This window comes from Chelmon rostratus, chromosome 17 (genome assembly GCF_017976325.1).
Source record: "Chelmon rostratus isolate fCheRos1 chromosome 17, fCheRos1.pri, whole genome shotgun sequence".
Taxonomy (NCBI): domain Eukaryota; kingdom Metazoa; phylum Chordata; class Actinopteri; order Chaetodontiformes; family Chaetodontidae; genus Chelmon; species Chelmon rostratus.
The window spans coordinates 4,180,308-4,208,024 of NC_055674.1; the positions used below are offsets into that span (position 1 = coordinate 4,180,308).

Here is a 27,717-nt window from a genome sequence, read left to right on the forward strand (position 1 = left end):
TAAACTGGCCGCACAGTAAGTAGGTTGAATCACTCCTGTGCTGCGGCAATCGGTGAGTTGTGAGTGGAATGTGCTGCTCCAGTGGGAATCCATTAATAAACAGCTGACGACACGATGCACACTATAAACCAGAAACAGTGGGGAGAGGCTGTGCTGCTGGATTATAATGTAGGGCTTCACAAAGGGAACTTCACAGACACTTTTCATAAACGCATGCATGCAATCATGTGATGCATGTCCACCTTTCAGAAGTAAAGATTATTGTTCACAGGGTGCTTTAGCCAGTATGTGAGAGGCTGCTGTTAATGGGCTATTTAGAACAGCTGACGTGGAGTCTGATGGGCATTCTCTACTTTTTTCCCACTGTTCTCACCTCCGTTCCCCCCTCAGTGCTGAGGAATAGACGCAGCCCAGATCTCTGCTGGACAAAACATCTGTTCAGCCTCTGAGGAAGTTCAGGCAGAGTGTGAGGTAAAGCTTGTGCATGTGCCTTGTATGTGCTGCTTTTTATGGCTCAGTGATTGTTGGATCGCTTGTGAATATCAGTCTGATCTTTCAATGGGAGCTAACATGTTGACGTTCCGGCCACAGGCGGAAACAGTGACCGTATCTGGTAATTTAGTAATTTAGACCGGCTAATAAGAAGAAATGTCTATGTACAAAATCTTCTAACATTTCTACACTAACCTTCCCAACCTGCATCATCATGGCCAGCGCTGCCATAAATGGATTTCCAGGAGTGTGTACCAGTAAACTGAATGAATGCAATGGAGGAGGATGATCCTTCAGGCCTGCCGCTTACTTTATATTTAGATTTTCCCGTTCCCACTTCCAACTCAATCAGCTGACTGAGGGCTCTCACACCTTTCTCTTCAATCAGATTTCACCACAGCCTCTGTGAGCCAGACGACTTTTTCTTCATACTTTCACCAAGTCTAGACTCCATCAGGGGGATATTCCTGCAGCAGTGGTGTGCCTATCCCTGTAAAAAATGATGATGTCAGTCTCCTCATAAATCTGTTAAACTCCTTTATTGTGCACACTACATCAAATATTTATTTCTTAATAACTCCTTACACCCATCTTTGAATTTCTATCTCCTGATTGAACTAGTTTTGGAACTTTGATGTGTCTTTGTGGCAAGTCTGCTGTTTACTGAATGGACTCTTTTTCTCTGTAGCTAATGCTAAAGTAAGATTATCATTTCTTAACGTTGTTTTTATAATTTCTCTTTGCAGAGGGGGCGAGGACCTACAGTGCGCCCTTATACAGCCCACAGGCTGTATGGAGACTCCACGGGATCCAAGAGGAAACTTCTAGACAGGGAAGTGCAGAGCGAAGAGGAACCGGATTACAATGAGGTGTGCTATTTCAGAATCACGGCCGACGTCATAGATTTATCAGTTAACAATGATCTGCTGATATTTAAGCAGCACAATTGCTTTAGAACCATGGTTGACACAATGGAGTTTAGCAATAATTTTTAACCTTCAAACCTTATTCAGATAAAGGATAAAAAAGTCATGCAGACTAAACTAGCCAGACAGACTACCAAGGTCGGAAAGCAAATGAATACACAATTTGACCTTCAGTGACGCCGGATGCCAATACAGTCACACAGCCATATAGCCGTACAATCAAGCTATATAACAAACACACACACAACAACAGAGTGTGCAAGCAATGTGTGGCCAACAGTACAAAAGCAGACACGACAGCAAACAACACAAGCAACAACAAACAATGTTCTTCTTGAGAACGCCTGAGAGCCAACAAGCCAAGACAACTTTCCAAGTTTTCATGCAACAGCAGTCAGTTTGCGTCTGTAGTGTAGCCTACATGAAATGTGCAGAATTTCCAATTTCCCAAAACTCCATAGTGTTTAAACACGCGATTCTCACTACCATCATCATCATCATCATCATCATCACGGTTGCTTTCCTGCATATCGACCACGGCTACCTGCACGGAGCGAGCTGCGTGCTCCTCGCTAACATTTCATCACAGATTCTTCCTCTGCTTCCACTTCAATTGTTATGAAAAACAGCAAGGGACACCAAATTACAGCAGACAGCCTGCAAGCTTTAAAAACTCCCGGCAGCCAAATCGACTCTGAGTGGCCGGGGCCCTGTCAGGGGGGTACTAAGGGAGTGGAATCAGCGACAATACAGACAGACCACAGTGCCCCCGCTGTGGCTGTGTGCTGCATAAAACAAGAACCCCTTGGCAGTCCCTGCTCTGCAGAAGAGTCTGACTTTTTATTTTTTACTGCAATGAAGACACACAAACAAACCTTATTCAAAATATTCAACTAAACAACAATAAATGCACGTTCAGTCAGGCAGGAACCAATGGATGTGTCCAGTCTTTGAAACTGCAAGATTATAATCACTTAAAATATTTGAGTCAGGAGTCTGTTTTCATTTGCTGGATATTTTGGTCTGTTGGTAGACGAACAAAATGGCTTTCAAAAGAATACAGCTCGTATCGACCACATATATTCTACTATCTACTATAGTTCATGCTCGATTACCAGAAGGGAGGCCTGCTTATAGCTGTTTCAGAAAGCTTTTAACTGCATAAATCATGACTTTCTCTGTTTCAAATGCCTAAAATCTGGTGTAGATGGTAAATTTTATCATGGCTTTACCAGCTGCATGTGTGTAGGTCATCAACTATAGAACAATTTGGTTTTCAACCCCATTTGGTGTAAAATGGAATTCTTCTATACGCAGATGATGTAGTCCTCTTTGCAGAGACTGGAAATGATCTTCAAAGTGTGTTCAATATTATGCACTGCTGGTGTCGTAAATGGAGACTGAGGATAAACAAAAATCAAACTCATGTTTTGCACTTCAGAAAGAAAGAATTGTCACAGACTAAGATTAAATCATTCACTGAGCATTACAGATACTTAGGACTTACTCTACATGACCATCTTACCTTTGAGGAAGGAGTAAAAGTCTTATCAGACTCTGCAGACAGAGCACTGGGATCTTGGTTTTAAAACCTACAGGTAGTCGTATAAATTTTCTGTCTGTCCTATTCCAGGTTATGATGCAGAGGTTTGGGGTTAATATAAGCAAACAAAACGTGATGCAGTTCAGAACAAGGCTATGAGCTGTTGTCTGGGTGTGCATTAAACAGGCACAAAACTCGTTTCACGGATGGGAGCCATGTGAAGTGCAGCACAAGGGGACATGTTGCAAGTATGGAATAGACTAATCAACATGCCCAATAACAGATTAAACAAGCAAATTTTCTATTGGGATTATTGAATAATTCTGTATTATAGATAGATATGTAGTGTTAGTCATATTAAAACAATACTATTTGAAAATTACAAACAAACACGTACTGATGAAGTTTAAACTAATTAAGTGTATTTACTATCCAGAGCACTATGTCACCTTTAACCTGAGCAGAGCACAGAGGTCTTTCTGTGCTCAGACCAGATGTGGTATCTTGCCTCTGGCAGTGGAAACCAGACGCTTCCACTCAGTTTCAGAGAAGAACAGAAAGCGTCACCGAGGTGATCTGTCAGAGGCTGAAACTTGTTGTTCTGCTGTCCATTTGGTCACAATCTTAGATATAAGTGTTTCCTTAACGTGTCTCGAGAAATACCAGTACAGATTATCTGCAATAAAGTAATACTGGCTGATATACACACAGTATATTGGTCTTCCTGATTTATTGGCCTGGCTCTAATTGTAAGATTTGGGACATTTGTTACATTAAGATAGCACTTCTATCCAGAGTGCTATACAATTATTCTCTCATTTAGCCATTCACTCACCAATGGCAACAAGCTGCCTTGCAAGGCACTAACCCAACCATTTGAAGTGATCACGTCTTGCTCAAGAATACTTTGATATGTGGAGTTGGGAATCGAGCTGCCATCCTTGCCATTAATAGATGACTCGCTCTACCTGCTGAGCCACAGCCGCCCGGTCCATGCAGCCAGTTCAACCAGAAAATTGTGTGTTCTAGTATAGAAAGATGAAAAAGCTTGAAGATTGTTTGTGTTTCTGCAGTTCTTTGTACATTTAGCGGATGATTGAGTAGAATTGACCTCTTCTATAAAGGTTTTGTTCCATTATGGATAGAATTCATTTAACCGATCACCTATCGAGGCACGAGCCAAATCTCAAATGACTGAAAATTTCAAAACGCTGTCAACTTGCTAATATTCTGAAGATTGATGAACGCTTTGTACCAAATCCTTTAATCTAAAATGATTTATCTAAGATCATTAGGTGATATATATATTTATTCTGGTTGATTGAGAATTCTGATTAGGTCTATATAATGGGCTAAATGTAAACTTAACAATTGCTTTGGATTTTATGCCATACTGAGGAAGTCCTTTGTGTTTCATATGCAGTATTTTGTGCAGGGCATGGGTGGATGATATGAGACGCGCGTTGGCTGGCCCTCAGGCCTAAACGATATTGGTCCACACTGGGGGTCCTTAGTGATAGAGGTGGTAATAAAATAAAGATGAGACTGGGCCCATGATATTTACAGAAGGACAATGCGATTACGAGAGGACTGTTAGTTCTGCTATGAAGCTCTTGGGTTGTGATGAAAAGCAAGGGGAAGATATTAAACCTGAACCATTTTGTAAAAGCCTGCCTTTTGCCATCCGCACCTGCCTCTGAGAGAACCTCGGTGTCATGTAAATAAAGAGAGAAAGGAAGAAGGATGATTGCTTCAGAGGAGAGGGACAGCAAAGGGATAGGGGGGTGGGTGGGGTGCAGAAAGAAAGAGCAAAAAGGGCTGGAAAATGTGTCAGTGAAATATATAGAGAAGGTAAATGGAATCTTCTGAGAAATGAAGGATGAAGGATGGCATATTGAAACCTGGGAGGGAGAACGTCGGGCTGAGGTAAAGATGAAAAGTGAGTGGGTGTGAGAGTGACAGTCGGAGGCTGAGGCTCCGCTCAGTATTCGGGGCAGGGCGGAGGTTTGGATGTGGTCAGTCAAGCTGCTGCATTCAGCTGCTTTAGACCTACGGCTCCCATAAAACTGTACTGATTCAATACTTTCGGTATCAGCCAAACTGCCTCGACCAGGCTCAGCCTCATCAAAATCACACAGCCCTGATAAAAATCCATGAATGTGGTTTTGTAATAAAAGCATAAAAGATGATATTTTTAATATTTCAGAATGTAATATCTGGAGCGGTTTATGCTCCGGTAACATTTCAGAGCTGCTGTGTTTTTGACGCTTCTGTGGCCAAAGCAGGGATGTTACAGTGAACTGAATGGAGAGATGATGAAATGTATTAAGAATCAGGAATGACAGTGGCATTATGTTTAATTCTGTTGTCCATTTTGATGCCAAATAGATGATTACTGCTTTCCTTTTATGCAAGTTAATAATTTCAATTTTCCACCATTTATACATATGTATTATGTGATTAAAAATACCTTTAATTGGCATGTGCACCTCCTAAAACTACGCCCCAAGTGTCTGATGCTGGTGCAAATCGTTGGAGGCAACAGAATTATCATCTTTTTTCTGTAACAAACATCCAGCAAAGTCATTTCCCCTGAAAAACCTGCACAGACAGTAATGAAGCACGGCAGATCTTCTCACCGCTGCATGTATCCTGGTGCAAATGAAAGAATGTAAACACGCTTACGGTTGGGAATATAACTAAAGCATGGTACAGTGCTGTGATGCTGCCACGAATGAGAGAAATCCAACGCTGAGCAATAAATCAAAACCTGCACACAATAAAACCCGACTTTTGTTCTGGTTTGCAGGTCACCCCTGCATTAATCACTGCTACCAAAATCAATTCATTCAACAGAATTTGCACCATCAGTGGGCTCTCGCATGAGCTGTGTCACACGATCTGCTGAATGTCAAGCAACGCCAGCAGAGCGAAGCCACAACAACCGCAGCTGGCATCGCACAACATGCAAGTAGTTACCACGCCATCAAACTTATTGCACCACCCACTCCCGAAGGGTGTGTGAATTCAATTTAATTTGGTCTCTTTCTGGTGTGAAAGATTAATATTATTTATGGCTGCAGTGCATTTAGTAGTGCAGCAGGGCCATAATTAAGGTTCCGGGTTACACCTGTGTTTGCTTGCTAAGTCAAAGTGTCTACTACGAGAAAGGTCTCCGTTTAACAGCTAATTTGAGTTACAGTCACTTTTTTTTTAAATCTTTTAGATGTTTTGGCATGTCACAGCAAGAAAAGCACAGGTGTAAATAACAGAATTAATGAGGGCTGAATTCCATTTAGCTGCTTTAGTTTCTTGGTATCCCTGGTTTCGTGCATGCTGGCTCACTGTCACACTGATAGAGAGATAATAGATAATAGAACAGAGCTGTAGTTATTTTTATTATTAACACCCGTGTTTCTCCTACTATGACCAGTCAAATATCTGCTGTCAAAAAGGCCTATTCAGCCAATCAGGAGTCATTATTGTGACTGTGCTACGACAACAATTTAATCACACTCTTAATTAAGGGTGCTATTCTTTTCTGCACCTCCATATATTTAAGAAAAGACATGAAGACTGGTTCATATGGGGACACTGTACCTTTCCCGCACAGGTCCTACCATTTCATAAAAAGTCTAATAGCAAGTGTCCAGGGTCAGCGAAAGTATCTTGTAATAGTTTGGGGGTCTGTGCACCAGGCCACTTCCAGGGGCTTGAAGGTCACAGCGCTCTACCAGTGTTAAAAGCTATGCAGCCATTTCTGCCCTGCTAATAGAATTAGCAGGCCATCTGTTTTCGTGCGGTGTGCCAGCCCGGAACCCCTGCTAATTATGTTATAATATCCCGTTCAACGGCAGTCGTCTTTTTAATATTCCCCCAGCAAACACTCCGGGGGCAGGCTCCAATAAAAGCAGGTGGCTGGAGACAGAGATGCAGAAACACAAACCCACATGCTCTGTTCTAATGAAATAACACTGTAGCTGAAAGTGTATATCTTACCCGAACTGGGAAATATGTTCAGAGGCTGAGCCATGTTGCCAGGCGACTGCTGCCTGGAATGGCGTGCGTGTCTGTGGTGACAGACAGATGGAGGGAGGAAGGACGTGGCGAAGCCAAGAGGCTGGAGTTACAGTCTCTCTAAGTCGGCATGTGTGTGTGCGTGTGTGTGTGTTTGTTTGGAAGAGATTGTTGTTGTTGTTGCTTGGCTGTCGTCGCCGCGGCTACGATAGCGATGTTTGCAGTGTCGCACTTTAGCACATCAGGGGAGGTGAGCAACACCGTTTAATAATCTGGCTGGGTCCCCTCATCAGTAAAATGCTATTACCGCTCTCTGCACAGCAAACATTGTTGACAACATGTCTGCTATTACAGTTTAATTATTGGGATATTCTGGGCTGCCAGCGTGGACTTTCTTGTTTGCACTGTTGGTGGTTTGTAATCTGACTTTTTTCATTTTTTCTGTACAAGGCCTGGCTTTGTTTTGCTGTTGTTTCCTCTGCGTGCCCTTGTGTTTGCACATTGACCTTGCTCCAGACAAAGTGAGACAGAGACTCACCCGAGCGCTCACAGTGTGCCTCATTAAATTAGAGTACTGTCAGAGGGGAGTTGAAATAATGCTGCTACGCCCATTGTCTGTCCCCCTTTGTCATCTGAACGAGGCCCGTTGTATTTCCCCTCATGTTGCGTCTCCCCGCTCACAGATGTAACTACCGACGCTGCTCACAGGGGACGTCGCACTTTCGCTCCTCGGCGTGACTCTGCTTATGAATATCTCAGCAGTCTGCCCGGCTTACCTGACAGTCGTCGTGCAGGTGGATGTTCATGTCGTTTTATTATTTCATCATGCAACCATCTGGGTCTGGGAGAGACTGCTGAGGAGACATGTTACACATGCTCAATTAAATTAGGATTAACACAAGATTCAATACTGCACACGTAAACAGGTTTGCAACTTTAAATGCAAACGCTCAACAGTTACAGTATAATATTACAGCTATGAAAGGAAGGGGGAGGGTTTTACAGGATGCAGGCTTGTTTCTGACCATTCATATTGTTGAATGAAGCTACCTCTGCTTAAACATTTGTCTTTTGTTCTGGTGTTTATAGGATCAATTTAAAGGAAGATGAATAGCTGTGGCATCCCTCTGAAGTCACTTTTTTATCACATGCACCCTCCTCATTAACTCTAAATCTTGAGGAATTGCGCAGAGACGATGGAGGCATTTTATCTCCTCAAACATCTCCCTTGTTAAATGTGAACAAATTGCCCGCTGATTAACATGTCAGGAAACCGGCCACGGCATGGGCCTACTGTAGTGGCTCCACACTGACGCTACAAGAACAGAGAGATAAGGAAAAGAGAAAGAAAAGAAGAAAAGAGAATTAATATCCCTTTGAAACTGACAGCGGATGTGCGACATTACTATGCTGCTGCCGTATCTTTGTGTCTGACCAGTTGTGTTGATTGGGATTTCTCCCCCGAGGTAAAAGACCCTCTGACAGGATTCAAGGCTTTAGCCTACCGTCAGACGCCTGTCTGTAATTTGTGATTACAGCACAAGCAGAAGGGGTGGCAGGGATTAATTCAATCCAATACACAAATCTGATTCCCCACATTTGCATATTAATGAGAAAAAATGTTGAGTGTTTTTGGCAGCTGGCAAAACAGAAGATGGTTGAAACTTCGAAATTTGGATATTTACTGCTCTTGTGTCTGGCGAGTTGAGGTCAGTGTCTGGTTTTGCATGTATTTGCATGCATTTACATCTAAATGATGCGGTATGCTTGTAGATATTCCAGTGGCTTTGTGTCTGCTAGCCTGTCACTGCTTCCTGTTCGATTATTACACCCTGATCGTTTATTTGTGAGATTCCTGAGCAGAGTTTGGTTGCAGCAGTTGTAGAAGTCTAGTGTGTGTTTCCAACAGTGAACTGACCCTGGGCGAGATAACTGAGGGAGTCAACAATCTCCCTACTCACTCTTACAGCAATTAATCTCTAACTAATGGCTGTAAATGATTAATGCAGCTAGTGTTACAAGTTGCAATCAGAATCGGCTTTATTGGCCAAGTGTGTGTGCACTTACAGGGAATTTGACTCTGGTTTAAACATAATAATATGAAACATTAATAGTAATGTTTTGGCAATATATATGTGTGTGTGTGTGTGTGTGTGTGTGTGTGTGTGTGTATATATAGCCAATTACTTTTATGTCAGAGAGTATTATGTTGCTACTTACCACGGGCAAAAATATGAACTTTGTTTATCTGGCAATTTAGAAGCATAAGTACTGTTGCTATGGATACTTGCAGTTTAACATGCCTTCAGCATTGATTGAACTATTATTGATAATGTCATTTTACCCGGCCATGATTTTTAATTTAGTTTAACTTCTGTTGGAGATCACAATGTTTCCAAAGACACCAAATAGCTCAGGCTGGATTTTGGTAGCACGCCATGCAAAGGAGCATCATTTCTTAATTTTGCTTGCAGCCCAAGTGCTTCTTAAAACTTCAACGTACTGCAGTTCAGTTTCTAGACATGCATCCTGATTTATGAGGTTATACTAGATTTTTTTCTGTCTAAAAGTATTTTCCAGAAGTTGGAGTAAATGTGGAGTGTAAAGTTCAATATTTCCTGAAGAAATGCAGTGAGGGAAACGTATAATGTTGCCAAACTACAAAATTGTACTGAATTGCTTTGACTTTATTGGCAGTTTCCTTCTGATTGCTCATCATTAGGTGACATACTTGTAAGCACAACAGCAGAAAACAAGTAATGAAACGCTGAAAACAGCTGTCATGATGCAGACGCTCTGGCCCTGGGAAGCGGGTGCTACTCTATCACTGTGGTGTTGTGGTTATCAGCTGTGTCTGCTGGCTCCACACACGTCGCCTCCTCAGCGTGGCTGATCGCTCCACGCTCCTCGGGCCTGGATCGCGTGATTCCTTGCAGTTGTGACTGACTGGCTGACTCATGCAGAAATACCCGACGCTGCATCCAGAGTGGCAGCACTTCTCTGCAGCAGCCTTGAGTAAAGCTGGCTCTCGGTCTCCGTTGCAGTCGGATGCGGTTGTGGTTTATGAGCCACGCGGCCAGCCCATTAAACCCGGCGCTCTTTTGTAAAGGTTGTCTGCCTCTTAAACGGTGTCATCTTTATTGATGTGTTTCTCTCTCAGCCCCCCTCCTCTCATGTACAGAAATATGCGATATGGCCCTGGTTTAAATTCAGTTCCTCCAACATGAGCTGTTTATTATGGCAGACAGGCCAGCTATAGAGCTATAGCTTCAGACCACAAAAAAGTGTGTGTGTGTGTGTGTGTGTATGTGGAGGGTGGGGGTGACTGTCCCAGCATGAAATGATACAGCAAATTAATGTCTTCCTTTCACAGATAGCTACACAACCACACACACACGCACAGAAATACACACAGCAGCGGCTCCACATGCCACATCTCGCTTAGCCCTGACAATATAGCAGCTGTAAAAGTGGCCGCCTCTGTGATCGGACGCACAAATCACAGCAGGAGAGACGAGATGGTGCCGTCCCGCCGCTCAGAGAGCCGGGGAGGGCCGCGGTAGAGGACGAAGCTGTCAGTCTCTTGCCGTGGAAAAAAGAGAAGTCACTCCTCTTCTGTAGCTTCCCTCTATGCATCAGTGTCATTTTTCAGAGGCCCACTTTGCCGTGCATGGCCATTCAGCTAGTCTATATCAGTGACAATGGCCATCTAGGTTTGCTCCGGCGTACTTATGGTGCTAACCCGCCGTCTGGATTCCGCTCTTATTTGGTTTTGCTTCCACATTATCTTTTATGCTCCTTTCTTGCGGAGTCACCTTTGACATCAATTTCACGTGGTTCATCGCGGGTGGCTTTTCAGAGCTGCGGTGCCAATATAAATGTAATACACCGAGTAATAACTCTGGCTAAGTATTGATCCTGTGGGATTTCTAGACTGTGTTAAGTACTCCATCTCATCGGCTTCATTCTTTACATGACGGACAGTGTGTGTATGTCCCTTTTGTTTTTTGCCGCCTGCTGCTTTGTGCACAATAATGACCACATACACACATCAAAGGGACTGTGTTTGCTGTGGAGGCGTGGATGAGTAGAGTCAAGGGATGGAGAAGCATACCTGATTAGCACTGCGAGCTCTTGCCATGCTGTTGGAGTCTGTCCCCTACCTCGACGCTCCCCAACCCCTCGCCCACCCCGCGTTCCCCAGAGCTGCTAATGACTGCTAATTGTGGCACGGCAGGGGAGAGATGCTAAAATCCGGATATCACCAGCCAAGTCTGGCAACGCCACTGCCCGCCGGCTGGGAGGCTGGTGGCCCCTCATCTGTCAGCTCCATCTATCAGGAAGTTGACTCAACTTCTGTGTCTTTGGGAAAGCAGCCTGAAAAACAATGTTTACATCAGCACCGCGGTTAAAGGGATAATTCACACTATTTTACGCTGCAGTCACTTAACTGGAGATCAGAGCGCTCATGTGTGCACGTGTTATCTGAGAATATAAGTGATCAAAGGGTTGCAGGGTTTCCAGCTAATAGCAGAAAACGCTTCCATATTGCAGTAAAATCTAACCCTGATGACGTCATACTGATGTCATCAGGGTTATGTGGAGGTGCGGGGTTGGGTCTGATTAAAACTGCTGAATTATGGGAATTATAGGATCCAGTGTTTTTGGAGCTTGACTCATACTAAGCGCTAAAGACTCAGGATAACTCTGCTGCTTCAATTTTGATGACTCTTTTTAAAATCTGTCTCCTGTGAATCCCCCAACTTTATGAAAGTGCAACACTGAATCACTGGTGCACCACTTCAAGCACTGATTGCCAAAAATGGACTCATAAAACTGATCTGTATAGTATTAAAAGATATTATTCAGTTAGGTTTTCTTCTCAATGTGACATTAAGTGATTTATGACCTTTATTGACCTCTACTGATGACCAGCAGCAGGACTATTTACAACCCCCACCTTCATTCTGCATGAAGTTTGGTCACCTGTAAGTGATAAAAACAACAAAATCTTATTTTCATATCAGACATTAATCCAAAAATGTCTCATGAAGAAATAAGAAATGTCAGGATGCAAAAACTCATAATTATTTGTTAAGAAAAAGCTCCAAAGTGTTGAGACTCCTCACTGTTCTCCATCCATAAACCTCTATGGATCTTTGAAGAGATGCAACTTTTGAAGCAATTTTCTCTGGCAAACAAGTCACATTAAATTTAGTTTACAGCCACTTAAAGCAGTAATTCAAGGGTTTCTTGTGTAATTCAAACAAATCCCTGATGCTGCTGCCAGGAACTGAAAACGCATCAATACTCCAAGCAGGAGTGTGTAGAACAGCAAACAGAGAAACTTTAAAGAAGTGGCTACACTTTAAATCCATGTTATATGTGTTTCAATCATCACTAAGGATGAGTAAAGCAACATTTGTTGGCATGGAAAATATAATTACTGTGAAAAAGCGTGTAGATTCACATATTCTGGGATTTTTGCGACATGACGGGCAACTCTCTTTGCTTCTCTCAAAGCGCATCATCAATATCCGCTCATTTTTTTACAGGAATCTGTGGAAGTGGCGCCTGTGGCGATGTGTTTGGTGAGTGAAAGTCCTGTCATTCTCCTCTCCGTCAGGGCCGGAGGTGCAGCGCACACCCCCGACAGCCTCCAGCTCTCCCACAAATTTTGATGATGTCTGCAGCCATGATGTGATAAATTGTATACAGCGATTCTGCGCTTGCATTTTGAATTGCTGGTGGAGATGAAAGTAATTTAGATTGCCTCCGCTGTTCTGAAGTTATTAAGCATCACGCGGCCATGCTGTGTTTATTTTTAAGATTCGCTGGTTGATATTACTTTATTTCTATCACCTTTCACAATCACTTGTTGATTTGCAATAATAATTTTCTTTAAAGTGTCTTTGTTGAACTCGTTGAAATAAAAACACTTGAACACACAGTACATGAAAAGTGTTAAGCCACCAGCAAAAAAACAGCATGGGCTCTTTTTCATGGGAGGAAATCGTGATCTCGGTGCCCAGGGACAGCGGCTAAAGCGTTTCTAAATTTCAGCTCAACCGGCGTTTGATGGGCAGGCTGCCCTCTGTGTAAATCCACTGCTAAGCTCTGTCCATCCTTAAGTCGCAACGCCTCAATCTCTCACTCTCACCTTCACCAGTCCTTTTAGTCTGTTTCCTTGTGTTTGGCTCGGAGGGAGCCACAGTCGAGCAGGACAAAAGGACATAGCTGTAACAGACAAGCAGGGATATACATTCTCTATATCCTTGGGCTTCCTCGCTGCATTTTCCTGAAGTGTCAATTATAATGCCAGTGGATGAGAGATCAGACGCCCGTATGCAATGCTGTGATAAACTCCTATTGCCAACTCTGTGGCATATTTCATTTGGAATGGGATTTGGCAGAGGGGAGAAAGTAATGTTCAGATGAAGTGCCTGACCTGTTTCTTTGTCCTGTGTTAGCTCTCCCATATCGCTCCATCTCTCATTTCAGAGAGGAAATTTCCCTCTTGTTTCAAACCCAATTTTTGCAAAACTCCCTGCGTCAGCAGCAGCAGCAGCAGCAGCCCCTGCATCCGCCCAGTCGAAAGCGCAGTGTCCAATTAAACTCTCATATCCATGCAGAAAAGAACCATTTCTTTCTCTTTCTGGCGCTCACTCGTTCACCCACTCAATCCATCATTAATATTATTTCCCTCCGTTCTCAATTACCTCTCTCTTTCTCAATTACCCTGCCTTGTTAGAAAAACGGACAAGCCCGAGCACAATATGAAATGCTAATTAAAACCAAAATGCGGAACACAAATTTAGATCTCACATCAGCACCTTTTTTTTCATCTTTTCACCGTTTTTTCCAGGCGTCTGCTCCCTGCCCCCCCGCCTCCTCTCCCTCTCCCTGCAGCAGATGGCTCTGGTCAGAGGTGGACAGGTAACAGACGACCCTGTAACTCCCCCCGGAGCACCTGAGCCCTGCCCTGCCCCGCCTGTCCCCCCTCCTTGTCCCGCCACCAACCTCATCCACCCCTCTCGTCCAACTCCAGCCCTTTCTGCTCCTCCGTCAGCCCCGCTGCACCACCCTCCAACCCCTCCCTGCTCCTCAGCGTACCCCTCCCCTCCCTCCTCTCTCCTCTGGGCTGTATCTGGTGGGCCAGCTCCCTCCTCCTCCCCCCAGTGGTGCAGGCCTTCTGGACGGAGCAGATGGTAAGAGAGGGCCAGGAGGAGACGTCCTCTAACCTGGGAGCGCAGCCAGACCTGGCCCACAGCGAATGCCTGATGCCTGCCTAATAGACCTGGATCGGGCTTGCAAGAAATCGTCTCTCTCGGTGTGTGTGTGCGTCTGCATATGGCCATGTGTGTTTTTCACCAAGCCAACATTACGCTGTTTTTGCTGTTGCAATTAACTGTGTGTTATTGGAATGTGTGTTATTTAAACCTCAGAGTATTTGGCTGTTTCACTGAACCTTACAAGGGCCAGAAGACTCGATGAGTCCAAAACACTGATTCCCAAATAGGGGTACTTGTACCCGAGGGGTGAGTGGTGGAAGTACATTTACTCAAGAACTGTACTTAAGTACAATTTTGATATGTTTTACTTGAGTGTTTCCATTTTCTACTTCTACTCCATTTCAGAGGGAAATAGTGCACTTTTCACTCCACACAGCTCCAGCTCTAGACAACAGGGGGCCCGAGGCAAGATTTTCTTTTGGGGCCTTGCCTGAAGTCGAGAACTATGAAATAAAACTACAAACTATATACTATGACTATACAGTATACATACTTTAACAATGTAAATCTATTAATTGTTTAATGCTGTCAATTTAACATGACAGCGTTTAGACATCCTACTAACACAATGTAGCAACAACATTTCTGCAATCTCTTAGGTCGGTTTAATACTTGCATTACATTAATACACAAAACACACACACACACACACACACACACACACACAAACACACACACAAACACACAGTAAACATGTCTTCATTCAATAGATTTGCATTAAGAATTATGCCCTCAGAGGAAATCAGAGGTCTCAACAACATCCTGAATGCACACACAGTTATCACACATCGGCTCACAGACAGCACCATATAAAAGCAGAAATACTCTGTATTGTGTTTCTGGCTTTAACAGCAACACTAAAGTGGAAACAGGGGCACAATCACAACCGCATATACTCCTTACCAGACTCCTTTAAAAAATCTCACAGTTTTGTGAGCTGTTGAGAAACTTTATAAACTTACAGAAACGCTGTCTACGTCAAATTTGTCATCTGGCCTGCAGCACCTGTGCCAATCAAATCTATGCATTAACATCTCGTATCCATTGACACAGCGGCCCTCTGTGATTGGCTCAACATGTTCTGTCCACCTGACTGGAACCTAATCAGTCTGACTGTACTTATATATAGACACTGAGTTTTTGCGGGACATTTCAACCCCTCTTGAGGTTTTCTAGTGGTCACAGGGACCCAAAGCAGGCGCTTAGTTCATTTTTGCATCAGGCCACTCTCCCTCCACAAGTCCTTGCTACTTTGCAGGTTATTAATACAAAATATAATTAACCAATAAATTATCAGGTCTTTTCATAGGTCAAGATAAGACTTTATTGATCCCCAGGGGGAAACAATCATACGCTACCACGTAGCATATTGGGTCATTAAAATTAGCCCCAACTTTACCATGCAGCAACGTTAAAGTGATGTACACGTTAACGTATCAATAATTATAATACATTATTCTGAAGTAATTATTCTGCATAATGAGAACTTTACTTACTTTTGGTACTTTAAGTGTATTTTGAGGCTCAAACTTTTATACTTCTCTCAGTTTTTAATGCATGACTTCATCTGTACTCTGTAGTATTGCAACTTTTACTTAAGTAAAAGATCTGAATACTTGATTGACTTAACTGAACTTCAGGATATTTGCTGCCTCTATAATGACGAAAACCACCAGCTTCAATAGGCCGACTGCACAGGACACACCTGCTGCCAATCTAAATCAGCTGGAACACTTTCACACCACCTGACATGTTTGAGAGACCATGAAAACTTGTTAGCGAGTGTGCAAAGAAGTCAAATCACTAAAGGTGCTGGATAAATGGATCAACTTCTGCCGCTCCAGATGGTAGCATGAATACAAGCTTGACCTGAAAAGAAGAAAATAAGAGCAAGCCGTCGATTTTTCCAGCATCACTTTATCTATCGATAAAAAATAGAGCAGCATTATGTGTGGTGTTGATGAAGGAGTACTTGACCTGGTGTTATAGAGCTGTGGGGTCACATCAAGAAACGCCGGTTGAATGTATTTACTGTGTATGTATGTTTGAATTAGCTCCAGCTGTAGTGTAAACACTGATGTGTTTTTATTCCGAGTTGACTTATTAAAAGTTTTAATCTGAAGATTCAAAAATGAAGGTGTCTGGCCTTTCTTGTGTTGATTTGTGTGCGTGCTGGATTGAAGTTGCATGTAATTAAGAAAATATTTAAACTGTTTCTATGGTAACACGCACATCCCCGCACTGAGGCTGGAGACACACGCTGCTCCTCCAGCCGCTGAGATCGTACGCTGGTGGCGTTTTGATGTTTAATAGGTGTGCCGAGTCTGTCGCTGATCAGAAAGAGAGAGTTCAGAGATAAACTCGAAACTCATGCGACCGCACATTAAGTTTTTGGATGTTTCGCAAAACCCAATCTACATGTGTAGGTGTGTTTGATCCCTGTAAGTGTGCAATGTGATGGATGTGTTGGATTGAGAAATATATTGAGTTGAAAGTACATGTGTCTCAGAGGAGAGGCATTTCCTGCCGTAGCTGGCGGAGAATAAATGTCCCTACCAAAAATCTACCTCAGAGAGTTTTCCAATCCGATAAGCCTCACATCTGTCTGTCTGCTCCCTAATACCCAAAGCTGTGGTTTCAGGGCACCTTCACTCTAAAGAGACAGATATTCTGTCTCCATATGAAGCAACACTCCCTGCTCACTGTTTTCCAAGTGTATTTATGGCGATTCCATAAAATTCATTTAAAATTCATTAATACCACAGGGACAAATTCAATGAGCTCAGCCTAGTTTCCCTCATTTGCCCAGTGAGTCCAAACGGATTGTTGTTCTCCCCAGACGCTGCTCCTCTCCAATCTCTTCCTGTTATTAAATATTCAAATCTCCACCGCAATCACTCTGTTTAGTAAACACTCAGGGGACCTCACCGAGACTATTAAAGCAGAGATGATTGCAATGGTTTGTTTTTGTTTCGTTTTCTTCCTTGATATCGCCGACATGATAATTTGCTGAAGGATTGCTGGTCTGACCGTCGTGGAAATAACGCCGTCACCTGACTGGATGTGACGCTTTCATCTGCAAGCTCCTGTTTTTTTTCCCTCTCTCGTGTTTGCGTGTAATGTAATATCATGCACACACTCTGAAAATGATTTCACACTCCCACACCTTCCTTCTTTGATCTTTTGTTCTCAGGTACCCACCTTCCACCAAATCACATGGCGGAACATTGAATTTATCTTCTATTTCCCTGTTTTACATTATTTATCATTCCCGTCCGTGGCGAGGTCTCCTCTTCTCTATTGCAGCAGATTGTTTCTCATCCGATCTCCAGCGTCGTGCTGTTTTCTAATAAGCGCCATAGTGATTTCTGTGCGTTATTAATGGCGGCACACACCGCCATCCGAGGAGCTCCAGCTGTGCAGAGGCAAGGACGGGCATCTCGTGGCCCGTCGCGCCACCCCACGCTCGCCACGCAGACCGCCGCCCCCACCGCCGCCTGGAGAGCGTGCATGCATGCCCTGGAGGTGATGCTAATGGGAGACTTTAACTACATTTCCCTCCTTCCTCCCTTCCTCGCCTCCTCTCCCACTGGTGCTGCGGATATGAGCCTAGAGCAAACACAGGGCACTCTCATTAAGGGACTAGTGCTGGTATTAAATTCGCTGTTATTAGAGAGGCCTGCTTTCATTTCACTGGCACAGCAAACCACAGACACCCACAGGAGACTCAGGGTGAGGACTAGATTACACTCAGACGGCTCGTGGTGTGTGCGCATGTGTTTGTGTGTTTTGGGCCTGAGCTACAAAGGGTGCTGAGAAAAATGCGAGATGCAGCCGCTGCCATGTTCTTTGCGAGTGCCAATTGCATGAAGAGACCCCAGTTTAAAAATAATAGACGGTAATGTGGCCGAGCAGAGGGCTTCGCTTTAATGGCAGGGTTCCCTGCTGCGTTTTGGCCTTGCCTCATTGGTTCTCTGGCAGAGAGGGGCGTCATTTTTCACATTACTGCTCACCCCCTGCCTGACATGTCAAAGATGGACAAAATCAATATACATACAGCAACAAAGAGTCGGGCTCCGCTAAATCAATGCCACTTATTTGATCAAACACTTTTTCCACAAGCTGGAGCAGAATGTGCACAAGCGCCTTTCCCATGTGAACTGGCAGGTTGGATCCAGACTGTATGTGGAATAAGTGCCCTCTAGGACATCCTCGCCGCCGTTCCTCTCCCTGCCAATACTGCTCTTGTCAGCCGGCCCTCGGGGCGCGAAGGGCTGAGTGACGGGAGCGAGCCAAAGCGACTGTGACAAGGGAACTCGCATCAAATTCCCTGACAGTTACCTCAACAACCCCCTCTGATACTGCCATGTCACACGCATAAGGAGATTACTGAATGGATTTAGTGAATGTGAAATGTGAGTGAACGCTCCACGATACAAGCTTCTTCTTCCTTTTTTTTTTTTTTTTTTTGGTTCCCTCCCTGGAGCCAAAGGAGTCTGCCTATGTGATATGCTGCTACATGGCGTAGGCACTTGGCTGGCTCCACTCGGGAAGAAGACAGAACAGGTGGCAAAGAGGCGAAAGCAAGGCAGAGCGAGTGCGTGCTGCGAACACGCCGCAGGCGTCCTGGTCGCCTGCGACGGCAAGAGGCTGAAAAAACAGCCCTTACACACCTTCAAAGACACAAACAAACATAATTATATTGGAGATATACCACAGGAGGACCCCATTTGACTCTGCGTATTTGTTGTGGTGTTTGCAATTGTAGCAGAGAGTCGGTTTTTCATGGTGGCAGGCCTCTCTGTTGGTGCTGTAAAGCACAGCGGTGTGTTCAGCTGTGACTGGGACTCATTAGAGGAGGAGAGTGTCCGTCATGGTGCCTGGCTGTCTGCGTGCTGGTCATCCGGTGGGGGACGGGGGGGAATAAGGGCGGCGGAGGAGGCGGCCAGGGCCCAGTCGACTCTCCCTCCTCATCCAGCCCGCTCCATCCTTTCCTTTCACTCCCCTCTTACTCATTCGCCCTGCTGCTCTCTCCTCCATCCTCTTTCCTTTCTCTCTTCCATCTCTCAACGGGGGTTCATCTCTTGTGATTCGCTGAAGCCCATTATCAGTTCCCCACCAACCTCCATCCCCAGTGAGCCTCTCGACAACAACACACAACCACTCGATCAAAGCCCCAAGAGGGCTGGCAGCTTGATTGATGCTTATCAAAGAATCCATTGTTGTTGACCTGTGTTGCCAATCCCAGTCATCATGTGTGCTGCCATTATTGCGAGTCTCTCATCGTATTGTACTGTGCTGTGTTGTTAGCCAGGTATTGTTTCTGCTCCATCCCAAACAACCTTCAGTAATAAAAGATGGTGCCAGACGACCATGACAGGTCTAGCTGACATTCCCTCATTTATACTTCAGTAATGTAGTTTCAAATCCTCCATGAGGGACCCTCGAGCCAGCAGACCTCCAAAAGCAACAAAAATGGACACACGGGCATAAAACCATCGGACTCAATACAGATTTAACACCGTGTGTGATTGTTTTTTCTTTTTTTAACTTGTGCACAAGGTGGCCCGTAAATATGTTTTTGAAGTCGATCATGTCACATAAAAGTTGAAGCTGTTAAGCGCAGGTAAATGTGAAACGTAATAGCTTCAATTAGAGCGCACAACACCGAAGGCTCGGCGTGGCAGCTGCCCGGCGCACTCCGAGCTCGACGCCGTTCCTCAGACAGCAGCGGGGCTTTTCTGCTGACGTGTCGCTGGAAATAAAACAAAGGAGGAAATGAAGTTACCGATATATGATGACAAGGCATGTACCCGCATGTTCAAGGCAATGCTGGGATGTCAACACGTTCGGTGCTGACAGAGATATGAATAAATCCATTACACACACATCCACCCAGAGCCGGGCCGTAGAGGGTTTATAATGCCATGAAGAAGACTTTACACGCCACAGATATGTTTTAATTAAACATTAAAGGGCCAGTGTGTGGGATTTAGGGGATTGGTTACAATCTGAAACCACCAGATGCCACTAAATTCTACATAGTGGACATTTAAGGCAAAAAACTAAACAAAATAGAGGAATGAATTACTTTACAGCTAAAGAAATTTAGTAAGCTCCCAGGAGGAGGACCATAATGTGGGAAGGTAAGATTTACAGAAAGTGAACCTGAATAATTAGATTGATAAAGACAATTTCAAATATCAGATTTTTTTAAATAATCATTTATAGAGTTTGATTGATTTGACACATTTACATTCAAGCCATTAAATAAAAGGCTACCAAGTCAGCCTGGTGAATTAACATAATACAGTAATACAGCTAATCAGTGAATGAGATCAGATATATAAATAGATATAAACATCTAAATGTGGTCCATATCTGATTAGAATGAAATGGCAAAACTTCAGCTCTCTGTTCAACACACCTGTTGAAACGGCACTCACGTGAAAAAGGACTTTGCCTCCTGTAAAGCAGCGATCAAAGTTGCAGGAGGTGTGAGGTGTTATGTGCTTTTATAATTTGAGCAACTTTATGTTTAATGACCTTTTATTCCTGCTCTCTGGAGTATTGTTGATAGAAACAGACGGTGGGCGTTGGGCTGGTGGGATGGAGCGATGGGCCCTAACCGAGCTTAGTGCTTAAACCGAACCAAACCCGCATCGTAGCGGCGTCAGACAATAAAAGCTTAGATTTCGCTATTTTTATTTTATTTGTGAGAGATCTGGAGGGCACTGAGAAGTGATGTCCTGTCAGATCAAAACGTCATTCTGGAGGGTAATTATGAACCATGTATTTTGTCATTTAATGTGCAATTCAGTCAGCTAGCCCAGTTTGTTAAAGCACCCACAATGCATCTGTTCTTGACCCCTCTCAACCTGTGCTCTACTTTTCATCTTTTCTGTCTCTTTGTACTCTATAAGCATGTATATACTGTGTATATATAATACAACAAAGCAACGACACGACCATCACTTTTATCTTCCTGTTTGACCACTCATTGATGTATCCTTTACATTCCTCATGACAGTCTCCTTCCAGAGATCTGTCTTCCCTCCATCCGTCCCTCCTCCATCCATGGGAATATGAGAGTTTACCTCAGAGCCACAGGTCTCTGTGCAGATCTCAGACCAGCAGGACCAGCGCTGTGCCAGTGTCAGATCTCCACTCATGTGTGGAGCAGCTCGTACACAAGCTCAATCTATCCCAGCAGCCTTTTTTCCTCCCCTTCTTTCTCCCCCTAACTGTCTTTTCCTCTAAAGGGAAATTACGTCCTCTTCATAGGCCAGGGTTGATATTTCATTCTCCAAATCACTGTGGCCCACAGTTGTTTCACCGCTCTCCTCTTTTTCTCTCTCTCTTTCTGAGACACAAACACAACAGAGGGAGGCTGAAACACAATGGCCGCAGTGACATATAAGAGGAGGCGGCGTCGAAGAGGCTGAGGCCTCCGTGGCGCTCAAATGAGAAAGGACATCGCTCATTTCCAACTTCAAATTGCCTTGCTCTCATCTCTGACCCTCGCTTAACAGCCTCACTCAGGCAATTCATCGGCCACTCTCAAGCATAAAAACAGGTGTATTTACACAGCAACATGCTTAAACATACGAGTACTCACACACACACACACACACAGATGGAAATGTGACATAAGTATTGAAACGCTCACAATCATAGAGTGAAAAACACATAGATGCATTTTAATTTCGCTGCTGTAGCCCTGGCCAGTTCATGAGTGTGTTTCTGATTCAAATCATTTACGACACTCTACAAAGACCAGGCAGCCATTTGTATTTCGTGCCCACTGGGCAAGACCCTGTCTCCATGGCTACGAGAGCATGTTGACCAGTTAAAAAGCTGACAAATAATGGCTACAGGGGAGGCAGAGTGATTGATTGCGGTTCGCCACGAGGGAGAATCGGCCGAGTTGTGGATGTTCCTGGGTGCTGCAGAGTCATCCGGTTGACATTTCACCTCATGGGCGGCGATGAGCGGGTCCTTCACCGGCTGCAGCGATTCCCTTCCTCTCTCTACCTTCTGTCAGACTGCCCTGTGGAAACAGCCCTGCTCATATAACTTCATTACTTTTTAATGCAGCCGTAATTACTCCAGCATGTTGTAATTGGACAGAGATATGAGAACAATAAAGGATGTCGGGACACAGAACAGGATTTTAATTGTGGGTTAATGATATTTATTTTGCGTCGTGCTCCTTTTCTTCGCAGTCATGGCTCAGTCGTGTGGGCTAAGTGCTGGATCTCCGGGGAGAGCGAGAGGCCGCTTATTTCTCTCCCGGTGAGGCGAGGAGATTTCTCCCCTCTGCTTTTGTCATAGAGAGGCAGCACATTAACCTCGGATCAGATTAAGGGCTGTAACAGAGCCAGGTCGCGCAGTGGCCAAGCGGCCGGGCTCCTCTGGGCTCAGATTAGGCCTGACCCCCGACCGATGTGTCAGTAACAGATAATGAGCTTAGCTTTATCAGGCCCATTTGTCTCCCCGAGGGTCCACGCAGCAGCCTCACCCCGCTACATCGGGCGGGTGTAAACTCTGGGAGCAGTACAGGGGTTAATGCTCAGATAAGAATCATGTTACTTTATCGGCTCTGACTGGAGGCTCCTCAGCTGAGAGCTGCTCTGGAAAGAAACAGCTATTACTACACCCAGGGGGCAGATACTTGTGAAGATGCACTCAGGAACGATAGGAACACTATTCATAAACTGATAATTTTGTCTCTTACAATTACAGCCATTTATTTGTTGCGTGTGACATGTCAAGCAGCCCTGAGTGGATTTCACTGAAATGTAGAGAAATGATGTATCTCACCACTGCATCTCCACATTTTCATAAACTGCAAATTGAATCGTCATTTGCTTGTTTATTATTATTCTAATTTTTCTTAGGTTTTGTTACATCTGCATCACTGCCACATTTTCCCACCGCCGTGTGGTGGCACTTTCAAAATGATATTGATCGGCCCAGGAGGGGAGCTGTAATTACAGATCAAAACAAGGTGACGTATCTGTTACTGACTGGCCCGCAGGGAGACGGCCTGATTCTTAGGGAACATGTTTGTTTTGTCTTGTAGTTGTTTTAGATGTCCGTGGTGATCACTAAGCGAGTAGAGTGGGGTAATGAAAGGCTTGCACACAGTAATTAATTATGAATGTCATTTAGTCTAATTACAGCCATAATCACAGAGCTTTTTGGGAAAAAAAAAAAGCCCAACTGATGCTAAACTGGAGGTTGGAACTCAGCCACAGTCAATCCTAACCTGATTTCCCCTTCGACATCAACACATAAAGTCACATCAATACCTTGTTATACCTGATGGAGGGTTGACGGGCAAATTATGCACCTGCAGCAGCCGGCAGCTGGGTTGACAAAAGGAAAAAGGGCGACGAGAGGAGAGGTGCGAGGGGCATCCTAATCAATTACTCTTTTTCGTCCACCTGTGGTTTGCATATGTTGTTGATAAGCGGGGGATTATCAGGCAAAGGGAGAAGAGATGAGAAGATGAGTGAAGCTGCTAGATTAATATCCTGCCACGGCAGCCCGGGGAGAGATTAATTTCCTCTTTACCACCATTTAAAAAGAGGCGCATGCGTCGGGGTCGGCAGTTGCTTCGATGGAGAGAAAGAGAGTGATCTGTTCTGCTGAGTGCCGCAGGGTTGACGGGCAAGACAATGGATATATCTCTGGTCCGGTAGTGAACTTGGAGCAGGTCTACCTGCCTTTTGCCCTGTGTGTGTGTGTGTATTCGTGTGTGTGAGCAAAGGTGTGATTGATTGGATCTCTGAGTGCTTGTGCCACCGGGAAGCAAAAGAAAGAACCTGCGAGTGTGCAGGCATGTGAGGAGATTGAAATGTGTGTGAGAGTGTGTGTGTGTGTGTGTGTGTGTGTGTGTGTGTGTGTGTGTGTGTGTGTGTGTGTGCAGCGTGACACGCTTCTGGAGATTTAATTCGACCGAATGAGGGTGCTGTCACTGTAACCAATGAGAAAGATGATCTTACTCCCATTTCTGCAATATTAGGCTGATGCAAATGATGGCATTTTTAGATCTTATGCTCCACGTCTTGTAATATTTGCTGGAATTAGAGCAGAGATGTCTGACTTTAACGGGGAGCTAAGTGGACATGTAGGAAATGGAGAATTAATTGGACGATATGTGAGGGTCTCTTCGTGCACTTTATTTTTGATGATGAGCAAATCTTCAAATCCATCAAATCCATCCATCCGTCATTAGAGAGGAGAAAGTGACAGCTTGGATTTAAACATATCTTAAAAAAGGCAAAACATAAGCAGCTTATAAATATTTAGTAATTGTTTTATAAGATAAGATAAAACTTTATTCATCCCACGCTGGGGGAAATAAATTGTTACAGACAGCAAAGACTAAAAGACAGACATATAAAGATCAAAAAGACAAAAAAAAAAGGATAAAGAATAAAAATCAACTATATATGTACATTATATACAAGAGTATAAGAATACTGTTGCCAAATAACACACTGGTTGTTAGCAGAAATAAGTGTTTTATTGTATTATTAATGCCAATCAGTGACATTAACTTGTTTTTTTGGTACCCATGAGTGGACACTGCTGTATAAATAGATCATTAATGACAATATAGTGAAACACATATGCAATAATATAAAATGTCTTCGTAATCGAAGTTGTACTGTCAATATAGCTGTAATGTTTTACACCATTTGTTAACTGTTAATATACTGCTTTAAAAGGGTGAAATAATGGTTGAATTTGGTAATTTCACAGAAACACAGTGTTTTCTTGTGTTTAAAAGGCCAGGTTTACATGCATGCTTTAAAATCCTTTATTTTCCAAAGCGAGGCTCCACTGGTTATCGCACTGTGGTTGTCTGGAGCGTCAGCCCACCATTCGAGTGCTCAGTCATTAGTTAGCTGCCGTTATAAATCTTTCCCCTTATTAGAAACGCAGAGAGCTCAATAGCTGGAAATACAGCCACTCACAAACACTCTATCAAACCATTGCTGTATCGATCGGCCTCTCTCCGCTCATTCACCTGGGCTCGGATGGATGGACCTCAGAGTGTCAGTCAGTGCGGTGAGTCAGATGCGTCTATATCTGCCTCCTTACAGTCACTTCCTGCAGCGATGCCGCCGCTCAAATGTCAAAGTAAATGAGCTGGCCGGGCTGTGCTACCGTATGTGCTCATCAGGCCACTTTCTCCTTGTTTGTCACAATAATCTTATATATCCAACCTCCCGCTCCCACCCGCCTCCACCCTCCCTCCACCCCCTGTGGCTCTCCTGGGGCTTGGGGTCATTTGCTCACTTATAGGTTTAATTAAAGGCCTGTTAATTATTTAGTCTGCTCCGCGGGGCGAGACCATCCTTGGCCATCGGTTTGATCAGTGTGTGACTTGTTTAGTGTGGAAGAAGGCGCACAGCTAAACATCAGCTCCTCGCTGAGCCTAAACTCTCCACAGACCGAACACACACTGTCAGAACAACGCTCGGTTCACAAAATCAATCAGTTCATCGATCGTTTTTATTAATCATGTTAAGGAAAACATAGCTCTTATTTTATTCTATTTTCTATTGATTTATTCTATTGATTATAACATTGCACCTACCAAAGTAAGTGCTGAGATCTGGGAGCATGGCTGCGAAAACGTAGAGGAAGTGTACAGCAGGTCAAAGACGAAGAAAACACTTGATCTGTTAACAGTGATGGATGTCTGGGCTGTAATTTTACCATTTGTCTTCATTTTCTCCTCCAAATAAGTTTGGATAACCTTTTTTTTTACGATCGTCTGCTCGTCTTTCTCTCCCTGTCTGACTTCTTTACTGCAACATTTCTGTTCGCAGAGTTCAATTAATTTGATTGAGTACAAAGATTTTATTACAGGAAACTTGGCCAGAACCACAAAAACACCCAAAAAAACCCCAAAAACCCAGAAAAATAATGACAACAAACCATGAAAACCAACACTGTCTCCTGTAATTTATGGTTATAAACTACTAACTTGAAGCACAAATACATTTTTCAAGAAAAATAATGCCCATTTTTCTTTTTTATCCGTACATGTAAATAAAGTTTTTGATGTGTGTGACAGTTTCCAAAAATAATCACTGTCATTTTTGATTTATTTTCCAAAAAAATATATGCTTTTGCAGAGACAACACAAGCTTAATTTGTTCAAATTTAACAGAAACTGTGATTTTCCTTAACTTCAATGTGTTTGCTGGCTGAGATGCCAACTCCACCCATGTGATTTACAGGAGACAGGTCTGTCTGATTGTCTGGCTCATCATGATTCTTGCCCTGTTGCACCTGTTTTTGGCAAAGCTGTCACATTCTCACCAATTAATCAAGAACGATTGTATTATTACTGACAGGAACAGCAGCCAAAATTAAGAGAATACCCAAGCTGAGTGAAATCAGTATTTCTCTCTAATTGTTTATACTATAAAATATTAGAAAATTAGAAAAATACAAGCTTAATATTTGTGGGGAAGCATTTAATCACTTATTTAATCAGTTAGCTGACTGTGTTTTGGCTCATTGAATCAATACTCGACAGTGCCTGCACACTTGCTCAGCAGCAGCAGTCAGACTTGCTCATGCAGGGCTGAAATCTATGAACTGTACCTCGCCGGGCAGTGAAGTGTTGTGATTGCTGCCGTCCCGGCCTGCTCAGCCCCTGACCTGCTCCTCACCTCCATCTCCAAGGGGGATGATGACACTAATACCTGTAAGCGTCGCTCTGCTTTGAAGCCAGCCAGGGAGGAGGTGGCGTGGTGGGGGGGCACCGGGCCTTTTAAACCAATTTCAAGCCCATCAATTAAGCTGCTGATTTGTGTCGGACAGAAATCACTCTGGCGCTGCCACTTCGACGCCCCCCCCCCCCCCCTCTCTGCACACACGCACACTGTTCCTCCTCTATCACACAATCCATGGGGGACTCAAAGAGCCATTGATTGGTTGAGCTGTTCGCTCCCCAGACAGATCGATAATCACTGTGTTCTCCCGGCGCTATGCTGGTTAGACGCTCATTTGCCAGTTCCCATGGGAACTGCTCCGAGTCCCACCGGATATGGCGCTTTGAAGACCTTTTTTTTTTTTTTTCTCAAAGTTTCTCTTTTGGAAGTTTTACTAAATCAACCTTTGAGGACAGCTAATATTGTGTCAAACGATAAACGCTTTAAGTGGCAATAACACTGGAACAAAAATTCTTGCCTGTGTTAGAGGCTATCTTGGTTATTATTGGTTCTTTTTCTTAAGACAGATGAAACCGTGTGTGTGTGTGTGTGCGTGTGTGTGTGTGTGCGGTACGGTAAAATAATGAATTTCTCTTGATTAAAAATTCTCTGGCAGAGCGAGTGCTGAAAACCTATTGATTTCCATTAAAAGTAATCAAACTTTTCATGGTGCTAGATGGGTGTGGGGATTTTTTTTTCTTTTT

The 27,717-nt window shown here is 43.9% G+C and overlaps 1 long non-coding RNA gene across 1 annotated transcript; it reads left to right on the forward strand.

Annotated features, from left to right (window-relative positions):
* The first annotated feature begins 360 nt into the window (after nucleotides 1-360).
* On the forward strand, nucleotides 361-16,319 carry LOC121621307. Its single transcript, XR_006007623.1, has 4 exons — nucleotides 361-471; nucleotides 1,239-1,361; nucleotides 12,534-12,569; nucleotides 13,844-16,319. It is a non-coding gene; the product is annotated as an uncharacterized LOC121621307 (long non-coding RNA).
* Nucleotides 16,320-27,717: the final 11,398 nt, after the last annotated feature.